The sequence below is a fragment of the Pelodiscus sinensis genome, chromosome 13, assembly GCF_049634645.1.
Source record: "Pelodiscus sinensis isolate JC-2024 chromosome 13, ASM4963464v1, whole genome shotgun sequence".
Classification (NCBI taxonomy): Eukaryota; Metazoa; Chordata; order Testudines; family Trionychidae; genus Pelodiscus; species Pelodiscus sinensis.
This window is the reverse complement of record NC_134723.1, coordinates 45,588,231-45,611,049: the sequence shown is the minus strand read 5'-3', so window position 1 is coordinate 45,611,049 and position 22,819 is coordinate 45,588,231. Positions and strand designations below refer to the sequence as shown.

At 46.4% G+C, this 22,819-nt stretch overlaps 1 protein-coding gene across 1 annotated transcript in view; it reads right to left on the bottom strand.

Moving 5' to 3' along the window:
* HS6ST2 (heparan sulfate 6-O-sulfotransferase 2) overlaps positions 1-22,819 on the bottom strand; it is a 234,208-nt gene that overhangs the window by 9,630 nt on the left and 201,759 nt on the right. The window lies entirely within an intron of this gene.

Genomic DNA, 22,819 nt, shown 5'->3' with positions numbered 1-22,819 from the left:
GATTATTCACCGGTGTGGGTGTCTGAGGAAGTGCTGTAGCCATCTGAGGTTTTTAGATTGACATCAACATCACTGTGGGAGCGCGGCCAAAACCCAGGCTGGTGGATGCGGGAGGGCTCAGCAGCCCCACCGTCCAGCTCACACCCTGTCATCTCCATTACACTATGGCTATGTCAACACTACAGCTTTTTTGGAAAAATGGACGTTTTTCTGAAAAAACTTCACTTACGTCCACATTGCAATCACGTTCTTCCGAAAAAAAAATCAAAAGAACAGAGGGTTTTTTCCCCGACATTGGTAAACCTCTTTCTACGAGGAAGAAGGCTCTTTCGCTAAAAGGCACGTGTGGCCGGGGAAGAGGGAATTCTTACGGAAGAAGAGGAACGAGGAAAAAGCAGAGGTGCCCTGGTGGCCATTCCGCCCAGAGTAATCACAGCTTACATGCGAGATAGCGTCCAATCAATGTGGATGCTATCTTTTGAAAAAGCAGATCACTTTTTTGATGTGCTTTGGCAGTGCGGATGCTCTCTTTCAGAAGAAGTTTTTTCAGAAGATCTTTTCTGGAAAAGCTTCTTCCGAAAGAAGCCTGTAATCTAGACGTAACCTGCCTGACTGCTCCATTTTACAAGGCTGGTTACTTTGCAGAACTTCCTCTTCTGCTGCTTGCTGGCAAGGAACTTTCCAATCTGCCAAAATTGGCCATTTCCATGCGTCAGAGCGATGAGCAGGCTTGGAAGAATTCAGCTGTTATTTTTATGCATAATATCAATGTTTATTTTTAAGCCCTTTCTCCAGTGTTTATCTATTTGAATTTTCACCGTTGAAGGACGTTAGGGGGGGAGCCAGCTGACGGGCTGGGTGTGTGTCAAACTATTTAATGGGAGCAGAGATTCAAAATACAAATTGTCAATATCACATGTCAAAATGTACACTATAAGTGTTCTTAAAGCAGACCTTAAGCTCTCAAAAGCAGCATTTTTCTTTCTTTGCATATTTATACATTTTTGTTATCACTGGGGGAAATATTTTTTCCATCTGTTTGTGCGGATATGGTATTAATGATTATGGACAAAAATCTAATCCTTCAACCCCTACTGATGATGCTTATAAACTCTATAGGGTCATCAGAAATATAATAGTGGAAATATTTCCAACTCTTGATGTTGCTCCCATTTTGCATGCTTTGAAAATGGCTGTGAATTATATTTTATCAGGTTCATGTTTGATAAACAACAATTTGATCACGTTTACAATCAAAATGTTACTAACTTTATTCTCTAAAATTAAGTCAACAGATTTTTTTTTGCTAACAATATCTTCCTATCACACGAAAATGCCTTGTCTGAGGAACAAGAGATGTATTTCATCTTAACTAATAGCAGTATTATGAGGAAAAAATGCTAAATAGAAAAAGTAATCATTACATTCATTATGGGGAACTATGCCCAAACATGAGGATTGAGATGTGGAACCTGGAGGTGTTTAGAGTTTTACTGAACATCTGTAGAGTCAGGAAACTTGAGGGTTATCTGTCTGCAGAAGGGAACTCCAAATATTTGCTCAGATGGAATTATATTTTTGGCCTAAGATGCACTATGCACATCTCTCTTGGGGTTCTTGCTTATCTCAACCTTGTTTTTCTCTTACACATGTTCCTACATGCACACATTTGTTATTAAACCTGAGTTTCCCAGATGCAGTATCCATTGAAGACAAAATGATCTGGACAAACTGGAGAAATGGTCTGAGGTAAATAAGATGAAGTTTAATACGGACAAATGCAACATACTCCACATAGGTAGCAACAATCGGTTTCACACACACACACAGAATGGAAAGCGACTGTCTAGGAAGGAGTACGGCAGAAAGGGATCTCGGGGTCATAGTGGACCACAAGCTAAATATGAGTCAACAGTATGACACTGTTGCAAAAAAGGCAAACATGATTCTGGGAGGCATTAACAGAAGTGTGAGCAAGACACGAGAAGTCATTCTTCCGCTCTACTCTGCGCTGGTTAGGCCTCAGTTGGAGTATTGTGTCCAGTTCTGGGCCCCGCATTTCAAGAAAGATGTGGAGAAATTGAAGAAGGTCCAGAAAAGAGCAACAAGAATTATTAAAGGTCTAGAGAACATAAGCGATGACGCAAAGCTGAAGGAATTGGACTTGTTTAGTGTGGAAAAGAGAAGACTGAGAAGGGACATGATAGCTGTTTTCAGGTACCTAAAAAAGTGTCACAGAGAGAAGGGGGGGAATTTGTTCTCCTTGGCCTCTGAGGACAGGACAAGAAGCAATGGGCTTAAACTGCAGCAAGGGAGGTTTAGGTTGGACATTAGGAAAAAATTCCTGTCAGGGTGGTTAAACACTGGAATAAATTGCCTAGGGAAGTTGTAGAATATCCATCACTGGAGATATTTAAGAGCAGGTTAGACAAACATTTGTCAGGGTCTAGAGAACATGACCTATGAAGCCTATGATGGTGTAGACGGAGCTTGGTCCTGCCTTGAGGGCGGAGAGCTGGACTCGATGACCTCTCGAGCGCCCTTCCAGTTCTAGTGTTCTGTGATTCTATGGGTATGGAAAGTCACTTTGTTAAACAGTAACTGGATCCCCTCTCAAGTATTTTGCAGATTTTTTCAAAATCCTAGTTTGCATGTGAAAACATTACTGAAAAAAAAAACCCCCCACACATCTTCCTGTTACTGGATTAGTCTTTGGCTGAAGTTAAAGCTTTTGCTCCGTCCTTCTACCAAGATGGGGTGGTGTCTGGCAATGATCTGCCATAACTAGTAAGTGGTTTCAATGCTATGTAATTATTTTTATTACTGGATGCAACACCCCATTCCTTCTGCTAACCTCTACAAGAACACTAAGCTCTTGTCTTAACTTCAAACAACAGTGGTTTTCGTGCAAGCAAAGCACAGATATTACTCACCATGGCCTTGTCTACACTAAGACGTCGATCTAATCTGCGTAACTTCAGCTATGCAAATAGCGTAGCTGAAGTCGACGTGCTTACCGCGGAGTCCTGCGTGCGGTAAGATCGGGAGAGGCTGCTCTCCTATTGCCATTGGCTACTCTTCTTGTCCTGGTAGAGTACTGGTGTTGTTGGGAGAGTGCTTGGAGATTGATTTATTGGGTCTAAGCTGACGTGATAAATTGACTGTGATCCCCGCGTAGTAGAGACAAGCCCTATAACATTCCCCTCCAAGTCAAGAAAGAAACCTGCGCTCATCATGACAACAGATATTGAGGACTTTTAGCTTGGTTGCGTATGAAACAAAGACTAACAGGCAGGAGTTTGGATGCTTACTCAAACTACTGGAGTAGGGATGTAAAATCCCGGTTCATCAGCTAACTAGTCAAACCTTAGATTTAACCAGTTAACCAATTATGCTGGACCCCCGTGGGCATGGGCTGCTCCCAGTTAACCAGTTACCTGCTAAGCATCACCCGGTAAGGAGTTCTGCTTTCGTTTCGGGTGGAAGTTCTAACCCAACTCTTTATTTCCTCTCAAACTTCACCATTATCTCTGTCACCCTTAGCGACAAGGAGTCCTGTGGCATCTTATAAATTAACAGATGTATTGGAGCAAAAGCTTTTGTGGGCAAAGACCCACTTCGTCAGATGCATGTCACCCTTGTGACTTGCCACCACCTGGCAATGACCAGCCAGATCTCCCTGGCCCAGTGCAAGGGACTCTCCAGACAACTACTTGGAGATTTCTGAGGCGGACTGTTAAAATGGGGCAGGTGGGGGGCTGGCTGAGGAGATTTCTGAGGCGGGCTGTTAAAATGGGGCAGGTGGGGGGTTGGCTGAGGAGATTTCTGAGGCGGGCTGTTAAAATGGGGCAGGTGGGGGGCTGGCTGAGGAGATTTCTGAGGCGGGCTCTTAAAATGGCTGGGCTGGAACGCCCCCTGCTTGCGGCATGGTGGGCTTGTTTGGGCTGGAGCAGCTGCGGGCGGTAGGCCGCTCGGGCCAGGCCGGGCGCCGGTTAACCAGTTACCTGTTTACACCCCTCCAAGAAACAGAAGTGATTTCTGAGGCACAGGATAAGGGGCCCAGGCAGAGTAGCGGTGAAGATTTTTTTCAAGGAAAACCACCCCATGATTTTGCGCTCCATTGACGGAAGACTCGACATCTCCCTCCCGGTGAGAGGGCCCCATGAAGCCAAGCCGCCCTGCGGAACGTGGGCTACACGGAACGAGGACGCTCACTCTGCTCCACGGGCCTGCCACACAGACATCAGCCGTCCCCAGAGCTGTCGATTCTACCTGCCGGTCAAATGACAACGACCTTTGAAACTCAGGTTGGAGCCAAATGCCAGGTGCTGCTACACAGATTCCTGTGTCCCTGCTAAGGAAAAGGAGAGGACTCCTAGGCACGAATTACTAATAATATTTGAATCAGTTGGAAAGGACTCAGCCCTGCAGCCTCTCCTGCCTGAAAGCATGCAGCTCCTTCCTCTGCGAGGCAGACACTGCCTGGCGTCTGCGTCTTTGAACAACGGTGGAGGAAGGACCTGACTCATGCCTCCATGGGAGGACAGTGTAAGCCGCCAGCTGACCTCTTTGTCCGAGAAGGAGATAGAACGACAGAGTGAAGACCGTGCTGGTTGCCACGCAATGGCCGAGCTATGGCAGTAGAAAGGATTGCTCCTTGAACAATGATCATCTGACAGGACACCTGGAAAAGCCCCACTCCCCCTTCCTCCCCTGGCACGAGCTCTTAAAAACAGAGAAAAACTCAGAAGGACACATTTCTCCAAGCGACGCGTTGAGAGTAACCCACCCTGCCGCATTTCAGCAGAAGAGTCCAGGGTCACCGATTCCCCGTGCCCCATCTTGGCCCGGAGAGATGGCATCAAGGCAGGGTTAGAGGAGGACAAAGGTGGACTCTGAGCCCGCCCTATGCACAGTTGGAAAAAAATGTGCATTTGTGCTAAGGCTTTGCAGGATGTGCACATACCCAGAAATGGAAGGTGTCTGCAGATCCAAGAGCGTGTGTGCAGAACCCCTTCCCCCGCCCAGAGGGATCACGTTCCGAGCTACAGCTGAGGAGCGCCGTTTCATGCAAAGCGGGCCGACTCAGATCAGGACACAGAAAATGCCAAGCTGCCACTCACGGTCATCTCCAGGTGTCAATCCTTGTTCAGCAAAGCACAGTCCTATTGGGGACTTCCGCACGGGCTTACAGCTTGGCTACGTAGGGACGGGCGTCGGTGCTTTGCAGAATTGGGACCGAGCAGCTGGTTTAAGGGAATCAATCCAACTTCCGCAGACAGAAGACACTGGGCAGCTCTGCTGCAGTTGCTTGATTTCGGGACGTCACAGTAATAACATCTGGATGCTGGAGGGTAGGGTGAGGGTCCAACTCATTGGCAGAGTGCCTGGGCATGGGTCAGCACGTCTGACATTCCGACAGCTTCTCCTCTATTGGAAGGGAGTCATCTTCCGAGACAGCTGGGCAGATTCAGCTCTGCTGTCTGTAATGGCGTTGCACCTGCTCACATCATGGTTGGATTTACCCCTCTCTTTGTAGGAAGGGCTCCACACAAGAGCCCCGGGCAGACACCGTGGGCTTGGCTTTGCAGGATATGCTGGTGCGGCTCTCCTGAAGTCCACAGGAGGACGCCACAGCTGAATTTGGCTCTGTGCACTGAAGCCCCGTCGGGTCAAAAGTCCGGTTGGTGCCAGCACAGCGAGTATCGATCCCTGACCTAGGAGAGAGGGACGCTGTGCGGCTTAATAGCTTTTCGAGGTAAAGAAAGACGAGAGGTCATCCGGTGTCAGCTGCCATCCAATACAAGATGCCAGGCCTTTCAGCTTGGAAACCTGAGCCTCGCTTGATGGAGCTATGAGCTCAGAAGTCGGAGACCGCCGCGGTGAGCAAAGCAGCCATTAACCACGGCAGCATCCAAGTCTGTATCTGAGAACAGGGAGCCAGCCACCTTACCCCACGGGCTACTGGAAAAGACGTTAAAGCACCTACAATGGCAAGGTACAGCATGGCGGGCCACAAGTGGGTTCCTCAGCCTTTTTCTTTTCGTTGGACTGAAGGGGGATTTCAGTACACACACACACACACACACACACACACACACACACACACACACACACACACACAGGCTACGTCTACACTGGCATGATTTTCCGGAAATGCTTTTAATAGAAAAGTTTTCCGTTAAAAGCATTTACGGAAAAGTGCGTCTAGATTTGCAGGACGCTTTTCTGCAAAAAAGCCCCGATTACCATTTTCGCGATCGGGGCTTTTCTGCGGAAAACAGTACTGTGCTGTTTACACTGGCCCTCTTGCACAAATGATTTGCACAAGAGGGCTTTTGCCCGAACGGGAGCAGCACAGTATTTCCGCAAGAACACTGACGATCTTACATGAGATCTTACATGAGATCATCAGTGTTCTTGCAGAAATTAAAGCAGCCAGTGTAGACAGCTGGCAAGTTTTTCTGCAAAAGCAGATGATTTTGCGGAAAAACTTGCCAGTCTAGACACAGCCTAGCTGTCTTCTCCTTTTGTGGAGGCGGACCCAGCTTTTCCCAGACCACCCCTTTAGGGAAGGCACTACCTGGCTTCTCACACACCCAATACAGCAGGTCAGAAGACGAAGGAGTTGAAGAAACACCAGAGAAAATAAAAACGGTCCCCCCCCGTACCACATGGTTGATTCCACCGGTCCCCAGATACGTGGGAGAAGGGTGGGAGAAATCACAGACGATAAGAGATAGAGCAGTGCACTGTAGCCAGAAGGTGCAGCCTGGGGAATATTCTCCAGGTGGAGAACCTCAGACCCAGGACTTTCCATGCCGTTAGCTTGGACTGCACCTTCTTGCTAGCCGGAAGGGTGGCGAGCCAAGCATGTGAGAACTGCTGGGTGCTCTGATCAGACAGGGATCAAACCCACAGGCAGGACACGCGAGGAGTCAGCAATCGGAATATGAGCAGAGACACCCTCTGGCCTTATCGGCCTGGACAGCAGCCCCTGTCCTGCCTCCGGGGGCGGAAACAAGCAAGGCCACGTGTGGAGAAGAGGAAGCCAGTCAGGCAGTATCACACAGTATATTACAGCGGGCCTGAGGGACACGTGTTTTATTTTCACGGACTGCCCGAGTCAGTCCCGTCTGACCCTCCCGGAGCCTCTATGCCTAGGCAAGACAGCGGGAGAGGAGCAGTTATCCAGTTCAGGAGTATCCATACTTCTTATTTACAGTAATTTAGGGCTCACAGGCCCTGGAGTGGGGCTGATTTATTAAAAACTCCTGAGGAAGAAGTTTTCAGGCACAGGGGAGCACGCACTTGTGTGTGTGTGTGTGGGGGGGGGGCGGGGGGAGAGCTCTTTACGTAACTAACAGGATCCTTTCTGTAATGGGGAATTCAGCTAGAATTGCCTAGTGGTCTAATTAGGACGGGGAAAATCAGCAGCCTTTGCATAAACAGCAGAAGACATTTCTCTGTGGTATCACTGCCCAGAACTACGTAGGGACACCAGTCTCATGGCTGCAGTGGGGAAGGCTGTCCTCTAACCTGACTCTGGAAAGGGATATTTAAATGTACTGGAATCAAGGTTTTAAAGGTGGCGAGTCATGCTAGCACCGGTGGGGTTTGTACAATAAACGGGAACCCTTTCCAACAGCAGTTCAGACCAGGGTCTGGCTGTGTCGTTCATTCAGGCTTTTCAAGGGTGGAGCTGAAGGTGTTGTAATTTGGGATGTTTTCTCTTCTTAGGAACTTTTCCTCCAGCATTTCAAACTGCAAACTTCACGATGCATTAATTGGCCCATCTCTAAGGGTATGGTGACACTGCACACTTTTCAAAATAAGCTGTTTCGGAAGAAATACCCTGAACTAGCTTATTTCGAAATAATGCATCTACACTACAGAGACGCCTCAAAACGAGTCCGAGGCAGGCTTCCCTAATGTGGACCCGCGACCTTGATTTAGAGCCCCAGGAGGCCCTGGGGAGGGGCTATTTCGAAACAGCAGCAGTGGAGCATCCACACTACCGCTATTTCGAAAGAAGTGTTATTCCTCATGCAATGAGGCTTACTGAAGTTGGAATAAGCCCTCCGTTATTTCGGACTGATTTTGAAACAATGGAATTGCTGTGTAGACGCTCGCATTGTTATTCCGAAATCACTTCAGTGCTGTGTAGATGCACCCTAAGTGAGTTATAGCAACGGAGACGACACACACGTCTAAATCTTCTTGCTCCTTGAAGGGCGAGTGGTGAAGCAGAGAGAGGGACTGACTGACAGAAAGACAGAACTCCCAACCCTGCCCAGCACAGCTGGGCAACAATAAAATCACCAGCAGGGATACAGAATTCCTGAGACGTGAGGCTGAAATTAGAGCAGCTTTGGGGATCTAGGGATGGGAAGGAGAGAGAACTAGGATTCTAAGATTTGGCAGAGTGAAAAAAAAATCAGATGACTTGGCACCAGAAATGCTACCTTAGATAAGGCACAACCAGCCAAAAACTAGTGTTTCAAGGACCATGCATCTCTTAATGTTTTCTCCCTCTCCCCTGACAGCTCATGCAATTGAATGAACATACTTATGGGTCAATTATAATAGGAATATTAAAAATCATCTGGCACGATAGTCTTAGGACAGTAGATTTTTGCCTCGCATGGCTCTAAATGACCAGCACTCCAGCTGATCCAGTCAACACGAAGACAGCCTTCTTTATAAGCAGCTCTGAATTCTGTTCAGTTGGGTTTGTCACATTCAATTACTTCAAATACTACACTAACAGCTTTTCGGCTTGCAAACACTTACACTCTTTCTTTGCCCTAAAACGCAGTTGGGGGCATTTTGTGCAGGATGTTCTTTTTGCCTAGCTTACAGCAGAGTTTTGAATAAAGCTGAAAAGGTCCGGAACGTGGTTGTGCCTATTTTAATTTAACTATCACCTCTCTCTTCTCCCGGCGTTCTAAACTTGTGCTATGAAACAATCAGGATATGACATAAAGCAAAAAGCTCAGATTAAAACTATGCCTGACTCCCCGACTCCTGCACCCCTGTAGACTCCACCAGCTAGTAGAATAGAGGGAGTTTATCGCTTCTCCAGGATACAGCACAGCACAGATGTAATCTGATTACAGGGCAGGCCTAGGATGCCTCAGCCCCCCTTGAGATGGGGGAGACTGGGCCCCTAAATTCCAGCCCCTTCCCTAGACTGTCTCCTCTATGATACCAGACAGCAACCAGCCAGGTACCAATACTACGTCACACCCCTGTTCCCTGAGAATGTAAATCTAGTATGGACAGTTAATCAAGACCAACAATTGCATACGTTTCCCACATCAGTCATTCTTATCTCAGGACAACGAGAAGTAAAAAGTATGTCACACAAGTAGCTTACAGTGTTTGTGAGGTTAATTCCCATCGGTAGTGACCCACAGAGAATTTGATTTGTTAATGCTGTAAATTATTCCTATAAGAGATCCCCCCGGTGCCTTCCTGGTAGAAGGCGGCACGTGGATATTACTGAGAATGGGAAGCAATCTTCATAAAAAAACGTTATCACCCAGAGACATCATTAAAAAGGCTGAGCATGAGATCCTCCAATCCCATTTGCATGCCCCTGGGCAAGTCAGAACTAATCTGCCTCAGTTTCCCACCTTCTAAAATGGGAATGCTATTTGCTTGCAGGGCTACATAGGATAGTTTGCAGGGTCTGACCTAAGGAGTTAGCGAGTGGTTTGCACCGCACTGGGAAGAAGATTCTCAGAGGGGGAGCTGTGTTAGTCTGTAACTGTAAAGAAACCATGAGGAGTACCGTGGCACCTTAGAGACTAACAAATCTATCATATCACGAGTTTCCATGGGTAAAACCCACTTCTTGCAATGAGCAGAGGACTCAGGACACAGTAGAAGGTGGGGTTTAGTTATTAAAATGGTGTGAGTGGGTACAGGCCCTCCTCGCTGTAAGTCCAAGATAGGTTCCAAAAAACTTGGACTAAGAGGAAAACAACTTCAAGTGGGGAATTTTTTTCCCACGGCTGACTTCCATTGGCACACATTGGGTGACTTAAGAGCGGGGAACGGGAGGACTTATAACGCATCCCTTCCTACAAACGTCCATAGCGTTAGTGCGGAATGGATGTATACCGGTGTGACTTACAACGGGGACGGCCTGTATCGATAGATCTAGCTACATACACACATTTGTCCCTTCTGGAGGACAAATCGGGGTGTCCACTGCTCATCTGACGAAGTGGGTTCTGCGCATGATTCTATGTATATATTTTTGTTAGTCTCTAAGGTGTGGCAGGGCTATTGGTTGTTTCTGGGAATAAGATGTCAATATTACCACATTTCCCTCAAACATGTCATCATTATTACAGGGCCCTGTCTATTCATTATCCAGGCAGCCTTTCAAATAAAAGGGTAAGTACCTTGCCTGCAGACTGTACTTGCAACTTCCGGCCCATCTCGTCCTGCTAGAGACAGCAGCTGGAAGGACGCTATTCTAATGGTATCGGTGGCTGATCACAGCCGCGGCTCTAGAGTGGAGGGGCAGGATCTCATCTACTGGGTGAAAACAGATTATCACTGCGGCTCCGTTGCCCACCCTGAGGGATCTGACACAACCGCTGCCCATGAGAGGGACCCCACAGGGCTGGCAACAGCCACTCCCTGTGGTGTTAGAGCGGTGGTATTTAAACAGCTGACTGGTGCGCCCCCGGCAACCTCCGACTGCTTTTCAGGAATGGCGGCCTTAAAGAACAAGAGACCGATTCTTGAGCCGATTTATATTTGTGTCCATCTGGCGCCACTGTTGGAAGGGGGACCCACATCAGGCCCCAATACTGAGGAAACAACCTCCCTCCCAGTCCTTCTCACAAATGTCAACTCCCCACAGTATCTCTTCAGACTGGCTTTGCTGCAAACGTTGAAAATGGAGAAAAAAGAATTTTTTTTTTTTAAGTTCCTCAAAGCAGCTCTGAGGTTTATTTTTTAATACACAAATGATCTAGTAACCCACTTTCAGAAAACGGCATGTCAATCCCCTTCCCCCAACTTCAGGCAAGATAAGGGTAATCCCATAAATTAGAGCAGTGTTTCTCAACCTTTTTTTTTTTTTTTATAAAGTACCCCTTTAAAAAAAAAAAAAAAAGGACCCCCAGTACCTACAGTTTTCTGACACACAATTTTTTTTTCTACCATTGCAACATGTCTGTTTAAACAATTTAATCATAGCCAGGCAGGCGATGAAATTTTTGGGTGTAAAAAGTACAAAAATAATAAAATGCTGTAAAACTAAAAACAAAAATTCTGTTTTCTCCAAATTTCAGTTGTGCTGACGTAGCCTCAAGACGTCTCTTGATTACCCCTAAGGGTGCTTGTACCACTGGTTGAGAAACACTGAATTAGAGGACAGCACAATTCTAGCATTTAAATTAAATTCAGCTGTGGAATCCATTTCATTCCTCAAATCAAAATGAGGCTGAGCCGGATATGTGACTGCAGGGAAGTTATTGCAGGAGCAGCTCTTAAAAATGTCATCCAAGCCCGTTTCTGCAGCTCCTAATTACTGCACTCCAGTATATCAGCACCCTTTGTAACTATGCCCAGTGGAAATTCACCGTGTCACGGTGGCGTGGCTCACCTTGCCTGCCACCAGCAAGGTCAAGCAGAAGGATTCTGGGAACACGATGAAATATTGGTATTTTTCTGGAGAGGTCCGTAAAAAGCACGTCGCACGGGATATTCCTTTACTTCTATTCCGAGTACGGCACGGGTGATTCAAAGCCAAGCCACAGTTTGGAATGAGGCGCCATTAAGAAAGGAGAGAAGCAAGTTTCAGAGCTGCAAATGAAAGACTTGAGCAAACACGAATTCAAACATCCCCCACGTGAGTGTTACTTTTTTTCTTCTATTAGCATCCAGCGAAGCACAGTTACTGGAAGCCACAAAAGCTCACACGCAAAGAAAGGGGACAGAGAATAAGACCGAGAATATCTTACTGCCTCTGTATAAATCCATCGTGAAAGTGAATAAGGAAAAATTGAGGCTTTTTCTAATACAGGCAACTATTATCATCCCCACCCTATGCGAGTCCCAATTTTTCACTTGCTAGATGGCCACCCTAAGGGTGCGACTACCCTGCAGGGCTTAACTCGAAATAAGCTAGGCACATGGAGCTACGTCAATTGCATAGCTTATTTTGAATAGGGAGTGTCTACACGTCACTTATTTCGAAATGGAGCGCTCTTCCTCCGACTTCCCTTACCCCTCGTACAATGAGGGTTACAGGAGTCCGAGTAAGAAGTCCTGCCGCTTGACAATATTGTGACATTATTTAAAAAAAACAAAAACAGCCTGCTATCTAAAGGAGGATTAAGTTATTTCAAAATAATGTTGCTGTGTAGACATAGCTTCATTGTAAGGCTGGCAACATTTATTTTTTTTTCAAAACCACTGAGCTTTTCTTCTGTCGAGAAGACATTTTCCAGTGGTGACTATCCCAATGCGAAGAATTCAGGACCAATTCGTGCCCTTAGCTAAACCTACCAGTGGGCTTGTCTGGGAGTAGAAGAGGCCAGAAGACAGCTTTTGGACATTAAGGCTCAAGCCCTGCAAGATGCCAACAATTATTTGCATCTCTGAGACAAATGGACATTCTCTCTATCCCATTGTTCAAAGGTTCAGAAAAGGGCAACAAAAATGACGAGGGGTTTAGATCGGGTCCCCTATGAGGAGAGATGAAAGCGACTGGGACTTTTCAGCTCAGTAAAGAGGAGACGAAAGGGGAATAGAACAGAGGTCTATAAAATCATGACTGGTGTGGAAAAAGTGAATAAGGAAAAGTTATTTACTTATTCCCGCAATAAAAGAACTAGGGGTCACCAAATGAAATTAATAGGCAGCCAGTTTAAAACAAACAAAGGGAAGTTTTTCTTCACTCAGCACACAGTCAACCTGTGGAACTCCTTGCCAGAGGATGTGGTGAAAACCAGGACTTGAACAGGGTTAAAAAAAGAACTAGATACGTTCATGGACATTAGGTCCATCAATGACTATGAGCCAAGATAGGTAGGAATGGTGTCCCTAGCCTCCGTTTGTCTGGATGTGGATGACAGGGGAGGGATCACGTGAGGCTTACCGTTGTGTTCCCTCCCTCTGGGGCATCTGGTATTGGCCACTGTGGGCAGACAGGACACTGGGCTAGATGGACCTTTGCTCTGACCCAGTCTGGCCGTTCTTATGTTCTTATTGTGCTAGGCACTGTACAGACTAGGTTATCTTGCATTGTAGAGACATGGAGTGCCATATCTCCATTTGGAGCTGGAGACCTGCCATCCATCTCCACGGTGAGATGGGACCTTTTGCGGCATGAGGTTCTCCTCAGCGGGAGTCCTTAACGGGTGAGGCTTACTGGATCCAGTTAACTGATGGGGGCTGGAGGAGATCCCCGCAGGTCGCGGAGGGGCCGGCTGACTGGAGCAGCCCCTGTTTATGGTTGGCAGGGGGTTAAACCGTACATTTAACCGGTTAACCAATTAAACGGGATTTTACATTCCTAGTTCACAGATACAGTAAGCCCTGGTCTACACTAGGGAGATATTTTGAAATACCCCCCCCTCCTGTATTTCGAAATAAGAAATGGCATAGCCACACGACCAAGCCCGTTATTTCAAAATCGGTGCTGCTGCTTTCTGCAGGGAATAACGTTTATTTCCAAGCAGTTAATTTCAAAATAGCGGCCGTGTGGTTGCTCCACTGCTACTAGTTCGAAATAACGACCCCCCTGAGTCATTTGAAGTAATTATCTCTGGTGCTTCCTGGGGTTCTAAGTAGAGGTAGCAGGTCTACAGTAACGGAGCCTGTCTCGGACTCATTGTGATGCCCCCCATAGCGTGGACACGCTGTTTCAATTTTGTTATTTTGGGAGTTATTTCGAATTTAGTTATTTCGAAATTATTTCCTAGTGTAGACAGGCCCTAAGGGTGTGTCTAGACTACAGGGTTTGGTCGACAAAAGTGGACTTTTGTCGACTAAACTATACCTGCGTTTACACTACCGCCGAGTTCTGTTGACATAACATCGACAGAACTTGGTAGTTTTGTCGACTGCGGCTTGCTTTGTCAACAGAACTGGATGTAGTCTAGATGCTCTTTGTCAACAGAAGCTTTGTCGACAAAGCCTCTGTCAACAAAAGCCTGTAGTCTAGGCGTACCCTAAGTGAGAATTCCTGCCCTTACAGCCCACTGCATAAAAACCCCTTAAAATTCCACTGAGTTCAACCGGAAGCTGCAGGCATGTAGCCCCTGGTAGGATTAGTACCAAAACCTGGGTAATAGCGATCCAATAAATAACCGTCCCTTTTACAGGTTTACTGAAAAGCAGATTGCTGCTCCTAAAGCAGAAAGGAAAACGCCGTTCAGCTACTGCAAGCATGCTAGGGAACAGCCATGGTCCTTACTATAAATCAGAGGATATTTACCCCATCTAAACTCAGTTGCAAGAACGGTTTTCAACTTGTAACGGATAATTGTGTGGCACACAAGATCTAGGTTTCCAAAGCCTGCACTCCATAAACAGTGGTTTACAGTGATGGAATTGGGGCAGTTTTTCATCTTCCAGAGTCCATTTACCCTTCCGAGAATCCTAATGCCTCATTGATTCATAATACATGACATAAAGATTTCATTTTTCCTGCACACGGTGATCTATTGTGGAGGCAATCTGGTTTGCCACTGAAAAATTTGCTTAGTAGAAAAATTTGGAGTTTTGACATTTAGGAAATTACAGTAATCTGTAAAACACAACTGAGATGCCAAAGCCAACATTTACATTGTACCTGTGATGCCAGAATAAGTATGCTAAAATAGATATTACACTCTGCATACTGCAGATTTTTGTTGTAACCCTCCTCAAACATCGATTAAGTTTAAAAGTAATCTTTAGAGTAGTCCTGTGTATTTTAGCTCTGTCTCAGATAGGTCATGCAAAGCCAGTTATTATGTAGTGGCCAGAGGAAAATGCACTACAGGTTGAACCTCTCTGGTCCGGCACCCTTGGGACCCGACTGCTTCCGAATGAAAGAATTTTCCGCACCACGGGAGGTCAATATTGTCTAGCAGAATTATCATCACTTCCACTGCTTATTGGGCCCTTATAAGACATTTAGGGGTAAATTAGAGCTAAACAACAGCACAGAACACTGAGAGCCAGGACTGGTGGCTGGAAACAAACTTTATGGGACTACAAGAAACTTGGCCATGCCCATGAAAAGTGGACATCTGGCTAACTCAAATCATTCCGGACCACGGAGGTTTCCGGACCAGAGTTCTGGACTAGAGAGGTTCAAGCTGTAGTAATGTAATACACCAAAGATCCAACAAACTTGCTGGTTTGCTCCTTAGTTTTTAAGAAGGTGGCATGTGGTTGAATGTAACCATATGCTCAGTGCCGTTAAAATGGAATAAGCAATATTAGATGGATGTTTAGGGTTTTCTTCAGACTAGTTAGCTCACTAACAATAGTACAGGGCAACTAACAAATCGAATCAAACAAAAAGACTATCATAGCCACATATTATTCCACTGGAAAGCACAAGGTAAATATAATGTACTAGAAGATTTGCTCGGTCCTTAACTCAAGTAATTTTTGTATTTTGGAAAATTAAATGAAAATGTTCACGCTTCTTTCGAATCATTGCTCTGGGCTCAGGCCGAGGAGGAGGGCTCAGGATGCAGGCTGCCCTGGGGAGAGAGGAAAACCCAGCCCTCTGTCACCGCAGCAGCTTGGGGGCCGGTGAAAAGCGCCTCTCCATGGCCGCTACAGCCGGGGAAGGAGTACATGACCCGTGGCCGGAGAACAGACAGACATACAAACATACAAACTCTCTGAAACGTATGTATAGTAGCTAACTGTCCATTTCTCCAGCCCTGGCCCAATAGGATTATAGCTGTCTTGGTCCCCATCTCTGGCTCCTTGAGGTCCCTGTGGTCATTCTACAGTATAATTGTCCTTCCCATCAGACCCTTTCCTTTCCATTTTATGTGAAACAATCTAATTCCAGGCACATCCCATTGTCCTAGCACAACCAAACCCTTACTTTGCTTTAAGTTATAAGAAGCTGCTGCCTACCAAATTTGGTGGCCCCAGCTCTTATCCGTTTAGGAGGAGTCCTTGAACAAACAGACTCACAGACGGACAAAGTTCCTAAAATAGATAGTAGATTAAGTTTCTAGGTTTTTTCCAAGCTGTCTACTGCAGTATACATTTTGCTGCCAACTTGGACTAGAAGCAAGAACATGCAAACCTCTCTAATCTCAGCTGATCATGTGAAGAGGAATTTATAAACTGTGATCTAAGCCTTTTCCTTAGCACCTGTAATCACATCATAACTATCTATTCTTTACCAAAAATAAAACGGTATGGATAAAAATATCCAAGCCATTAGAAAAACTCAACAACCACTATTCTAGTAATACTGTAGCTAGAAACTGATCATATACTGTATGTTAACCTGAAAATCATTACACTGCTCACTACTGGAAATTTTAAGTCAATATTTATTAAATCCTTTTTTTCCTAAATCAATTCTCTTTCATATTATATGAAAAAAAAGTTTGGTTTGAGTTAGAAAGTGTAATATTGATATTAATTTCTTTTCAAATCTTTGCATAGACAACTCCATCCTCCCATGACAACTCACTCAGATGGCAGTAACACTCATCCTTTCTGCTGTCAAAAAAAGACACACGTTGATCAAATTGATTTAAAAATGTTTTAACAGCCAGATCAAGTATGGATTGCTGCTATACAAAGAATCATGAACAGATGTATATTTTTGTAACGAACCTATGAAATCTACAGGAATCTGTTTACCAGATCTCTAAAACGTTGTCAATGGAAAAACACAATGATTAAAAATGTCTCGGCATTAGTAATTAATGCATTAAAGCCAATACATTTTCAGCCTGATGCTGGAAAATGGACAGCTATGGATGAAATATTTACAGCAGCTGCCTGCTACAATTTTCATTTAAGCTCCCTTTCATTTCATTTAACCCAGCAAGAGATTACACAATGAAGAAGTCTTTGAATTGAAAAAGCCACATTTAGTCTTTTCTCACAAAGGCTCTTTGGTGATATCGAGTAATGGAAGGATATTCTCATTTAACTGAATTGGAAATGGAACATATATTAGCTGAGTCAACTTTATCAGGACAAGAACATTAAAACGGAGCAGTTACACTATATGGATTAAGCCACTTACAAACATTTTTGTAATCATCATTTGAGGGTGGGGGCGCGAATGATTTAAACTCACTTCTCTCCTCCAGGGAACAAAGTTAGAATTTCATCCCAGACAATTAGAATATTGGAAATGCCATCCTGTATTCGGTAAAGCATTCCTGTTGTCAATAATAAGGTTCAAGAGAAGACTGATCATACATACAATGAGACGCACACCCTGAATACTTCAGCAGGCATCTACATTACGCATCCTAATGACATAAAAAGCCAAACACCAGGTAACTAAGAGTACTCCATTCATCTGAAGAAGTGGGTTGTGCCCACAAAAGCTCATGATACCATCTACATTTTGTGTTAGTCTCTAAGGGTACGTCTAAACTACATGGCTCCGTTGACGGAGCCATGTAGATTTGTTTGTTTGGCAAAGGGAAATGAAGCCACGATTTAAATAATCGCGGCTTCATTTAAATTTAAATGGCTGCCGCGTTGAGCCAACAAACAGCTGATCAGCTGTTTGTCGGCTCAGCGTGCTAGTCTGGACGCTCCCCTGCCGACATGAAAGCCCTTTATCGACCTCCTTGGTAAACCTCATCCTATGAGGCATAACGGGGAAGTCGATAAAGGGCTTTCAGGTCGGCGAGGGAGCATCCAGACTAGCGCGCTGAGCCAACAAACAGCTGATCAGCTGTTTGTCGGCTCAGGGCGGCAGCCATTTAAATTTAAATGAAGCCGCGATTATTTAAATATCGGCTACATTTCCCTTTGCCCATCAGCCTAATCTACATGGCTCCATCGATGGAGCCATGTAGTTTAGACACACCCTAAGGTACTGCAGGACTATTAATTGATTTTTAAGTTTTTTCTATTACAGAGTAACAAGGCTACCCTCTGAAAAATTAGAAAGCAGAATTTAAATCTTAACACTGTCCAAACCATGTTTTGCTTGCTGGTCATTCTGATGTCTCCACAGCTTTCTCCTTCACCTATAACTCTGACTGGGTATTGCTATTGCACATTGTGACGCTTTAAACCCCTCCCGATAAAACCAGGATTTTAGAAATGTCAGCTCCCCCCCGCCCATCCACACACTTAATGTAACTGGATTGAATTTGCATAGAACGGTAACGTGTGTTTCTAACACAACTTCCTTTCTATATTTGCTGTGTAAAATCTAACCCGCGCCAGCTTTCATTTCGCAGAAAGAAACAGGCCCTTGCAATCTGTCCGAGAACAAGGACACACACCGATTCCTTCTCTGCTGTGCTTTCATCTCCTTCATTTTGCAAAGGCATGCCATTTTTTCTAGCTGAATTTGATCCATTTACCATGACGCAGCAGACTTGCAAAAAAAGAGAAAACAAATCTTTCATCTTACAAAAAAAAAAAAAAAAGATTAAACACGGGGGAGAAGAGGGAGGAGCAATTGGCTTGTAAGAAGATTTCTTATTCAGCTGAAGTGCAGAAAATGCACCAGAATGTGCATGGGAAAAATAGATTCCAAAGTAAACAGAAATTTAACCAAATATTTCCCTGGTATTTTCAGGAAAGCATATACCATGAAGATATCCCGGAGCGCCCGCTAGATGGAAATAGGTTTCCGACTGTGCTTGTATCAGCCCCGGATCCTTAGCGTGAAGGTTCAAATCACGATTTGGGTCACAAGGGAGAAGGAGTCTAGCTGTCGGCCCCATTTAAAGGCTACAAAGCTAACACCAAATCCGCACTGGCCAGAATCTCTGCTGTAGATGCTCGTGGGTTGAGAATAGCACGGGCCATGAAGTTCAGGAAGACTAGGACCCTCCCTCCCATTCACCCTTGCTCCAGCTCTAGGGATGGTGACTCTGAAGATCCCCTATTAAGGCCAGAGCTCCCTTTTTGATTGCGTGGCCTTGGTTAATGCAACATTTCTAATTTAATTCACTAATGGGCCATGGTAGCGGTGCAGAACTCTCCACCCCAACATATCCCCCTCTACCTCTCCTGTGGAGGGGAAGAGGCTCACACAAGGCCCCCTATGCTGGTCCCTAACCTTAAGCTTATGCCCAATACATCTGTTCGTCTCTAAGGTGCCACAGGTCTGCTTGTTGTTTTTAATGTCCCAGGAAGGCTGCCCTGGGCCGAGTGCCATCCAAACACTGACCGAAAGATAGCTCAGTCCGCTCCATACAGCCCAGAGATCCCAGCTACCCGGGGTCTCTCGAGTCCCAGCCGGACCTGCAGACAGCCCTAGTCTCCACCCACACTGTTGGCATTTTACACCATTTCTTGGGACCGCCTCTGCCCAGCCCATCTCCCAGACCCCGGCCTGGGACACTTCCCCAGCACCGGCGGGGTGTAATGCAACGGGTTGGCTACATGGCATCCTCCCCCGTGTTGGACCAGTTCCCTCTTCCCGGTGGGGCTGAACGCAGCCTAGGCCAGCCCAGCTGAGGTGGGACGCGCTCCAGCCTGCTGTCTCTCCTGCTACGACCAGGCGCCATGATGTGACTGGGGCGGCGGCCAAGGGCGCTTGGCCTCTCAGCGGCATTTCCTCTATCTCGGCTGGCGCACTAGTAGATGCTGAGGTGCTCCGGCCGGCACCGAGCCGGTGACGTGTCATGTGCCAACGAGCCAGCTGCTCACCTCAGGCCTGAGAAACTCTACAAAGTCAATTAGAGTCTTTCCACAACGGGCTTTGGCCCAGGCCCCCTACGCAGCTCTGCACCCAGCCGTGGCTCCTCTACGCCAGGGTGGGGAACCCACCAAAAAAAAAAAATCAGTCGGGGGCTGCACACAAGTGAGAAACCCCAAAAACCCAGGAAGCCCCCTCACTGCCGTGGCCTCGACAGAAAGACACTTCCAACATCTCCCCACATTCCTCTCCCACACCAGAGCCGAGGGGCCCCCAACCTAGTAGACTGTGTGTGCTCAATCCCCACAATGGGGCAGCTGAGGGGAGGGCTCTGAGCCTCGGGGGCCGGATCCAGGCAAGCCAGGGGCTGCATCTGGCTCGAGGTTCCCCACCCCAGGTCTACAACCTTTGTCTTGGAGGGTCCGGATCGGAAGACATTCATCCACCCCGTGGACCAAAGGAAGAGTACCGCCTTGGAGAGTACCGCCTTGTGCTGCATTTGGCTTCAGTTGGCACTTGCAGCCCTTTGGCACCACGTGCACTAAGATCGTCTACAAAGCACTCTCTTATTTGCAAAATTCGAAGTGTAAGGAAGTTTGGAATCCAAAGCTGAAATGGTTTCTAGTTTGAACCACAAGGCCGGGTTAGTGGTTTCGCTTCTATACGCCAGACACTAAATGCTACATTTAAACAAACAATAATACTTTGCAGGCAGGCAATGCCTCCTCTCTGAGGACTCCTCGCTGTTGTAGGGCAGACCGTAAATCTCCCATTTTACTGACGGGAAAACAGAGGTACCAAGGAGGAGAAGTCAAATTTTTCCAAAACCATCCAGGAATCCCGAGTCCCACATGGTCTGATTTTCAGAAGCGCTGCCCTCCCCCACCTCCATCTGAAATCTCAATTTGGGGACCTGCCGTCCAACTAACGTCTGGTCTAAGCGACCTGCCCGGTTAGCCCGAACCAGGAAGAGAATTCAGTGCACTTTAACTCCTAGGAGACACAGTCACTGCACGGGTTTCCCAATGTGTGATGTGGCAAAATAAAAATCCACATTCTGTATTTAATCTGTCAATAGAAGAGCATCTAAAATGAGTAAAGGTCTAGAAAACATGAGCTATGAGGGAAGACTGAAAGAATTGGGCTTGTCTGGAAAGGAGAAGACAGAGAGGACATGAGAGCGGTTTTCAAGTATCTAAAAGGGTGTCACAGGGAGGAGGGAGAAAAATTGTTCTCTTTGGCCTCTGAGGACAGGACAAGAAGCAATGGGCTTAAACTGCAGCAAGGGAGGTTTAGGTTGGACATTAGGAAAAAGTTCCTGTCAGGGTGGTTAAACACTGGAATAAATTGCCTAGGGGGGTTGTGGAATCTCCATCACTGGAGACAGTTAAGAGCAAGTTAGACAGATATCTTGCAGGGATGACCTAGACGGTGCTTGGTCCTGCCGTGAGGGCAGGGGACTGGAATCGATGACCTCTCGAGGTCCCTTCCAGTCCTAGTGTTCTAGGATTCTATAAGAGCAAAGATAACATAGCATAAGGTCGGGATGTGGTTTAATCAACCTCCTGCGGACATACGGGAAAGGATCGTCTATTGTACCTGACATTTGTTCACACAATATAAGCAAGTATCCTCCATTTTGCTCATAGGAGACAACCCTATTTCTGCAGCTTTACCTCTAGTGGCGCTCTGGGGTGACAGGCTCAGAGATCCAGTTTCTGTGGGACGCGCCGCGCTAGTTTCGTTTGAGGGCTCGCATCACGAACTTCCATTTCAAAGGGGAACGGCTTTGTAGCAGGACAAAAATCGTTTCCTGGTACCCGGCCATCTTAAAAACGATCTGAGAGCAGCCACTCCTTTTGAACCTCACCGACTGCCTCCTGGGTAGCAGGTGAGTATATGCCGGCCTCCGAGCAAGTCTACCCATCTGCACAATTAAGGACACAGGGACAAGTCCCAACAAATTCTACCAAGGCCGAATTTCAGCGTTGGGGCTTTGTGAAATTCGTAGGGTTTTTTCTCTCCATGCACATGCCTCCAACTGCAGCTAATGGAAAACAGACGATGCATGGACCCATTCTATTAAAGGGCTTCCTTTACTTTTCCAATAATGTCTGGAATGAACGCCAGTTACACTCCACCCAAGGAAATGAAAAATGCGTGGGCCGGGACCATGGAATTTACAGCCTCTTCCACAAGAAGTCAGTGCTCTTATATTTTTTTAAATGCTCGGAACGGATTTGTAAACACTCTGCTTGCAGGAAGCAGCAGGAAATGCTTCAGAACAACAATGCGCTTATCTGGGACCACTTTAAAAAGCCCTACAAACCAGAGAGGTGTGCTGTCTTTGCATGGCTAAAACGTGTGGGACATTTTAATGATCGAGTACAAATGTTACCGCAAGCAAGCAACGTGACAGATGGTGTCCTGAATTTTACAGTGTTGCCAGCATTTTCCTGATAAAATGGACAGTGCATTCATCAGTGAGGTTTAGGTCTTGCCTGGTTTTCTTCCGAACTCTGTTTCAAGCACACCAACCAAAGACACCGTATCAGTCGCTTTGGCAGTCACAATCAAATCCACTCAAGAGTAAATCCGTGTCCTACGAGAGAAGGAACTGTGCATTTGGGGGATGAAATGAAGACAGAAGGAACTGTGCATTTGGGGGATGAAATGAAATCTAGCCACGCATGCTACATTATAAAGCCAGGGCGGGGAGCGTAAAGCCTGAGGGCCGGATGCGGTCCCCGGCTTGCCTGGATCCGGCCCCCCAAGGCTCAGGGCTCCTCACACTGGCACTCCAGCCCCACCCCTGTCTCCCCCATGGAGCTGGAACACACAGTCTACTAGCTTGGGCCCCCCAAGGCTCTGGTGTGTGAGGGGAACATGGAGAGTGCCTTTCTGCTTCTCTGACAGGGGCCAGCCCTGTTATAAAGTCACAACGAGCAAGGGAACACGGCTTCCTAGGGGAACGAC